Source organism: Eulemur rufifrons, chromosome 16, assembly GCF_041146395.1.
Source record: "Eulemur rufifrons isolate Redbay chromosome 16, OSU_ERuf_1, whole genome shotgun sequence".
NCBI lineage: Eukaryota > Metazoa > Chordata > Mammalia > Primates > Lemuridae > Eulemur > Eulemur rufifrons.
The window spans coordinates 52,857,151-52,864,916 of NC_090998.1; positions in this window are offsets into that span (position 1 = coordinate 52,857,151).

Consider the following 7,766-nt stretch of genomic DNA (forward strand, 5'->3'; position numbering starts at 1 on the left):
AGGAGGAAGAAACAGCCAATAAATAAACATAATAGATAAAAGCTACAGGTTATAAGTAAGATATAGACAGAAAATCACCCATGTTTTGGGAAAATAGAATACAGAATAGAGAGCAAGGAAGATGGAGGTGCTGAGACAGGTATGGGATGACTATAAACGTGGTGGTCATAGAAGGCTTCACATTTAAGCAACGTCTTGAAGGGACTAAGGGGTTAGCTATGGAAATGCCTGTTTTAGTGGAAAGAAACGGTGATGCAATAGCCTCAGGGAAAGAGCATGCCTAGCATGTCCAACACACTAGGGAGCCTGTGTGGGTGGCAGAGCAGGTGAGTGGGTGGGGAGGATGTCAGGTCAGGGAAGAAACCAGGACCAGATCACCCAGAGCCTTTTAGGCTATTGGTGGGCTTCAGCTTCTACTGTGTTATATGGGAGTTTTGAGTAGAAGGGCTCCACCATTTGACTCACATTCTTTAAAAAGAAGATAGGACTTAAATGTCCATCAGTGAATGAATGGATAAAACAATTGTGTCATATAAGTACATTGGAAGATTATTCAACCACATGAAAAAAAAAAAAAAAACTAGTGCAGATATAAGCTACAGCATGGGTAAACCTTGAAAACAGTATGCTAAGTGAAGGACATCAGACACAAAAGATCACATGTTCTATGTTTCATTTATATGAAATATCCAGAATGTACAGAAAACAGAGAGACAGAAAACAGACAGATGGTTGCCAGAGGCTGGGAGAAGTGGGGAATGGGGAGAAACTGCTTAATGGGTTGGGGTTTTCTTTAGGAGTAACAAAAATGTTTTGGAGCTAGATAGAGGTGGTGGTTGTACAACGTTATGAAAGTACTAAATGCCAATCAGCTGCTCACTTTAAAATGGTTAATTTCATGTTATGTGAATTTCACCTCAATAAGAACGAAAAAAGAAAAGAGGAGGAAGAAGGGGGAAAGGAGGAAGGAAAAAGGAAGGAAAGAGAGAAAGAAAGAAAAGAAAGGGGAAAAAAGGAAGGAAGGGAGGGAGGAAGGGAGGGAGGGAGGGAAAGAAAGGAAGGAAGGAAGGAAAGGAAAGGAAGAAAGAAAGAAAAGGAAAGGAAGGAAGGGAAAGAGAGAGGGAAAGAAAGAGGAAGGAAGGAAAGACGGGGGAAGGAAGGGGAAGGAAGGAAGGAGAGAAGGCAGGCGAGCAAGCCCAGCCACTGCTGCAGCAGAAGAGGAAGAAGCCGTATCTTAGTCCCATCTGTATCAAGCCTCATCTGTGGTCCTGGTACTTCCCTTCTTATACAATCCAGAAAAGTATTTTTTCAACTGCTGTAAACATAAGCTTTTTAGTAGCTCTAGAAAAACATTTTTAAGAAAAGAATCCTACCTCATCCAATGTTTAAAATATATTTAACTCCATTTAGATGTGTTCTTAAGAAGTGAAATCATGAACTGGTTACTTGTTTGTTGAACCAGAAATCGGTGGAATTAAGAGAGGCCTTGAGCATCCTGTGTGACAACTTGATGTTCCACGGGTAGCTGGAAGGAGACAATTTTATATCCTAAAATACAGGCATAACCAAGCACTTCCTGTTCTAATGAGAATGTGGTGAGTCCTAAAAGCAGCTGGTATTGCTTCATTCCACGGAGGGAAGACTCATCGCATGCCCTGCAGCGCACAGCCCACAGGAGGCAGCGGATTCCAGTCTGTGTTTGTGGGACTCCAGAGCCCACGAGTTTCCCACTCTCTGTGCAGCCTCCCACCACACTGGTGAGCAGGACACAAGGAATGTCTGCAGCTGTGGTAGACAACAGAAAATAAAAGACGGGACAGTGGCCTAAAGAAAAAGGGAGAAATGGAACAAGAAGGAAAAACCTAGGGAATAGCACAACTTAAATGTTCCCTGGTATTCGATGGCTCTTGCACATATATTACAACAATATCTCACTTTACATAGTACTTCACAAAGATATCCTTTACTCGGTCTTCCCAACACTTCTGTAAGTGGTAGGGGAGATCTTGTTTTCTCCAGTTCATGGGTAGAGAGCTGATACTTAAAGAAGTTAAATGATTTTGCTCGAAGGCACAAAACCAGCAAATAGCACCCTGGGCCTTGACCCACATCTCAGAACAACAAACCCAGCGGTATTACCACTGTACCCTCTTGCCTCTTAGTTAATAAATAAACATTACTTATGTATGATTCCAAAATATTCTTATGGACAGTGTGAGAATAAGTGTACCTTTAAAAAAAGTTTTATATATTTCAATATTTATTATGCAATATCAACACTCTTCATAGCTTTCTAGGTTTTGGTTATTTTAGCATTTTCAGGTTGGACAAATTGCTATGGTACGTATTGGCCATTCATTCTCTGGCAATGAAAAGTGCATCATCTGCAAAACCTGCAAAGAAAATGGTACCCTAACCATAATTTCAAAAATAAAAAGTCAGAAGCAGATTTTCCAGAATAGCTCCCCACAAAGAGGGATGGAAAATAAGCCCCTGCTTTCTAGCCTAGCAAAAGGAAGAGGAGAAAATGCACAAATCCAAGCATCCTCCAAAGCACATGTGACTTAAAAATAACCTTTCTATCTCATCTTCTAAGTGCATCACAAGGAAGATTCACAGTAATAGCATCAAGAATTGAGGCAATGTTTACAAGTCATAATAGTGAGAGCCCCAGAAATAGGTGTATCTTGTCTGCCAAAATGTATTAATTGTTGGTCCCTCTCTTCAGCCTTGTGTCCCTGGGGCAGTCAACATAAGAACCTGATAGACTCACTGGGGCTGAGCAATGCATTTGTGTCTGAACTTGAATTCTCCCTTACGGATCCCCCTCCAACTCAGAGTAAAAGCCAAAGTCCTTTCTGTGACCTACAGACCTACTATATCTTTTCTTGCCTATGCCCCTTACCCTCTGGCCTGTTGTCCTACACCTCTTCCAGCCACAATAGCCTCCTTGCTGCTTCTCAAACCCATCAAGCAGGCCTCAGAGTCTTTGCACTTGCTGTTCCCTCTGCCTGAAATGCTTTTCCCTCAGATGGCAAGCTCTTTCAGCTTGCAAGTCTTTGCTCAAGTACCACCTTCCCACGAAGGCTTTTGCAGGATGCCTGTTAGGGGCTGAATTGCATCATCTCTGCCCCAAATTTATATATTGGAGTCCTAACCCTCAGTACTTCAGAATGTGACTGTGACTGTATTTGGAGATAGGATCTGTAAAGAGGTTACAATGAGGTCACTAGGGTGGATCCTAATCCAGTATGACTGGTGTCCTTATAAGAAGACGAGATTAGGACGCTGGCACAGAGGGAAGACCATGTGAAGATGCAAGGAGGCAGCCGTCTGCAAACAAAGGGAAAGAGTCCTCAGAAGGAATCCGCCTGCTCACGCCTTGATGTCAGACTTCTAGCCTCTGGAACTCTGAGAACATGCATTTCTGTCGTTTGAGTCTGTGGTGCTTTACTGCGACAGCCTAGCCATCTAATACAATGCTCTAATTAGAATTAGCCCCACTCCCACTCCCTCTCTCTCTCTCTTTTCTGTTTCATTTTTTCCAAAGCCCTTAGCATTATCTAACAAGAATTGAGGCAATGTTACTCATGCATTTTGTTTGCTGTTTATCTCCCTTTGCTAAACTCTGAGCTCTGTCAGGGCAGAGCCTTTTGTCTGCTTGTTCATTGCCATTACCCCAGTTACAAACAGTGACAGGCATGTGGTATGTGCACAGCAAATACCGCTGGATGACTGGAGACACCCCCATGTAATCAGCACAGGGTGCCCCGTGGGGTGAGCACAGACCAGAGGGCAGTGAGGGCTCAGACGAGGGGGAGGAAGAAATGTGGGGGCATTTGACATGCAGATGATAACCTCTGCTTTGAGAGGGCCTCTGCAAGTTTCTTCTCAACCCACTTCTGAGCTATGTTGGGCAGCCACAAGCAAGCAGCTCTTTATCTTCTAATTTTGCCTAGGAGATCAATAGCACCCACGGTGGGCATCCCTTCCCCTGCCGTCTTCACCGTTTCCTGTCTCTCCTCTGCATTGCAAACCAAAGCAGAAGGGTAGGAGGGTCAGATCAGCTGAGCATCTGGGCTAAATAGGAACCTCTAATGCACCTCTGCGTTGGCTGATGCTGACTACTGTTTTTTGTTCTGTATCTTTTCTCCCCTGTCTTCCTACACACCAGCTTTTCTTTGTGCTGCAGTTAAATACATCTGTGTTTCTTTGTATTGCAGGCCTAGGGTGCTCTCTGATGGCGGGAATCAACTCACAAGGAGTCTCCTATTCTTCCGGCAAACTTGTTGCAGTGTTCACGTCTTCCAAGGGTTCTGCCCTGAATCAATGCATTCATTAATTCTTTCAAAATGCAAAAAATGTATATATTTACTGAGCATCTGCTAGGTGCCAGGAGATATTCTAAGCAGTGAGAAAAATAGATGAAATCTGTTTTATCTACTCAATAATCCTTAATTTGTGTAGGACGTTGGAGCCTCGGTTCCCCAGAAAATCAAGCATGAGGATAAGCTTGCAGGCTAACGCTCTATCAGGGAACAGTGAGAGTGACAGAAAAGAGAAATGAGGCCAACCAGGATGGGAGGCAAATTCGTGGCAGCGCATGAGTGATCTGGTCGGTGCTTTGTGCAGAGAGACAGCCAGTCTCCAGATAGGCTGTGCAGAAACACCATGCCTTGGGTCAGCCCAGGGGAAGGGGACAGGGGATGAAAGCTATATGCCGGCTTCCTCCCATGAAGATTTTTCCAGGGGTGTTAACTTCTCTCACTGCTGGGTATTACCTGGCCCTTTCAGCAGCCAAGAGGAAGACAGATTCCATAACCTACTTACCACAGCATTTTATCTGAGTGCAGAGTGGCAGAAGGAGCCAGAGAAGATCACTGCAGTGGCAGAGGGGAGCAAGACAGCAAGAGAACCTGGCATGGCTCCTATGATAATACAGAGATTTATTTTCTACTGTAATAAAAAAATTATTGTCAAAAAATGGCTAACAGGAATGCAGGTTCGTCAATGTAACAAACATGTCACTCTGATGAGGGGTGTTGATGATGGAGGAGGCTATGCCTGTGTGGGGGCAGAGGGTATATGGGAAATTTCCGTATTTGCTGTTCAATTTTGCTGTAAACCTAAAACTGCTCTAAAAAATAAGGTTTGTTTTTAAAATTGCTAACGAGATAAAATGGTACTATAGTCACGGTTAGAGTTCATCGTTCTGCAGTAACAACTGGGGTCGATAGGGAAATGTAATGCAATGTTTGCTAACTCTGAGTCACACTCATTGCTGAGTGCATTTGCCACTCTGCCACCCAGCGAAGATCTTATTAGTTGCCCACAAAACCATTCCCTTTTCTTTTCTTTTTTTTTTTTTGTTGAGACAGAGTCTCACTTTGTTGCCCAGGCTAGAGTGAGTGCCGTGGCGTCAGCTTAGCTCACAGCAACCTCAAACTCCTTGGCTTAAGCGATCCTACTGCCTCAGCCTCCCGAGTAGCTGGGACGACAGGCATGTGCCACCATGCCCGGCTAATTTTTTCTATATAGATTTTTAGTTGTCCATATAATGTCTTTCTATTTTTAGTAGAGACGAGGTCTCGCTCAGGCTGGTCTCGAACTCCTGACCTTGAGCGATCCACCCGCCTCGGCCTCCCAGAGTGCTAGGATTACAGGCATGAGCCACCGCGCCCGGCCCCCTTTTCATTTTGCTCACAGAATTTTGTCTGGGTGTCAATATGTCCAGTGCCAGAAAATGAACTGTGAATGATCTAAGTCAGCAAATGGTGACCCAAATCTGGCCCACAGCCTGTTTTTGTAAGGCCTGTGAGCTAAGAAGGGTTTTTGTACTTTTAAAGGGTTGAAAAGAAGGAGAGGAGGAGGGGAGAGAAGGGAAGGAAGAGAAGGAGAAGGAGAAGGGGACAGGGAAGAAGAAAAGGAAGGAGGAGGAGGAAGAAGAGGGAAAGGAGAAGAAATATACAACAGAGACCATATGTGGCCCACAAAACCTAAATATTTACTACTTTGCCCTCTACAAAAAAGTGTTCCCATCCCTAATCTAAGCCAATGATGGTCATGAGCCATTTCTGGCCAAAAGGATGTGAGGGGAAGCCTGCCTGGGGCAGGTGCATTTGGGGGTAGGGCAAATAGACACCTCCCTGGGCTCCACACTTGGGGAGAGGGGAGAGGCTTGGGGTGCTGCACCTTACTTTCCTTTTCTGAACATCATTAAAATTCAATGCAGAAAATTCTGCTTCTAGACAAGATGGAGTGATCTAATTCTTCCATGAGGATAGGTGTTATTCTCCTCCTATTAAGGTCAAGGAATCTGCCATTCCAAGATGACAAGGCAGCGAAGAGCAGGTCATATGCACTGTAGGGACAAGCCCAGATACACTGGAAACACTTTCTGAAGATGAAAGCGGTTTGGTCAAACCGTGGGAAGAGAACTCAGGATGAAGCTACCGCGACTTTAGCCCAGGGGGCTCCCGCAGCCCTGGGACATCAGTGGTCATCAACAAAAGTGGTCCAAGTAGGCTGTGGAGGGGTCTCCTGCTGTTTGAATGTCCCCCTTGTGGTAGCAGCTCTTGTCCGGCTGTGTCGAAAACTGGTTGTTTTTTGTATTGAGCTTTTTGAATGAATGTGAGTCTATACAATTTGCAGCATCCGCTTTCCCATAATTCTTGTGAGGCATTTGGTGGCGGGAAGTGTCAGAGAGCATCAGCTGCCCAAACTCCAGAGTGTTGACGTCATTGTTGTATTGGCCTGTAGCAGGTTAGCGGCTGGGGCACAATGTGAACCCAAATCCTGTTGTCCACTGAGCTCCCCTTTCATAAGTGCCATGAACGACTGCATTTCCAGAGGCAGGGAATAGGGGATTGTATAGAATTAATGTTACCTGCTGCCCCTGTTTCCCACTGTGTCAGCCCACACAGAGTTCTGGCCACCCTGGACCTCTGGCCTTCCCCTGAGCGCTCTGTCCCCTTTCACATGTTCAACCCTTTGCTCATCTGGCTCCTTGTCGCGGAATGTCGTTCAATCTCTGTGCATCCATCCCCAGCATTTACTGAGCACCTATAAAGTGTGAGGCATTTTCAGGCTCTGGGAGGACAAATGTGAACGACAGTTTCCGTCCTTGACAGGCTCTCTAGATAGACACATAACAAGGAATTAAACTTCAGTGTGATTAAACGCTAAGAAAGATGCAATTATGCTTTGCAAGTGCTGAAGATGGAGGGATTAGCTATGCCTAGGTGGCAAAGGGGAAGAAAACAGGGAAATTTCATAGGGGGAAATTGGAACCTGCTGAAACCCTTCTTGCCCTTCAAAAGATCACTCAAATGCAACCTTCGGCACCTTCCCCAAGGGTGATTGTTGTCATGTCGGTGCCCGTCCTACAGCATATGTCAGTCCACTTGTGCCCTGGGCTGTTGTGTGCTTGTCTTCCTCACAAGACTGCAGGGTCCTTAAGGACAGCACCCAAATAAAACCTGACCTTGTGTTTTCACAGCCCCTCACACAGGATCTTGTACACCCTATGATCTAAATAGCTGTTTATGAATTAAATTGAATTGAAATTTCTATGCATGTCGTTGAGGTGAGCAGCAATATGATATATAAAATTCCTGGGAAGTCACTGTGCCTAAATATAGCATCTGCAGGGATGGCAAGATGAAAACGTCACAGATGAAACAGCTGCTCACAAAAGCATCTCACAGCATGTGGACTTCAAAAGGAAACAGTGCCTACTAGTAAGGACACAGCTGGCCAATGTCTAG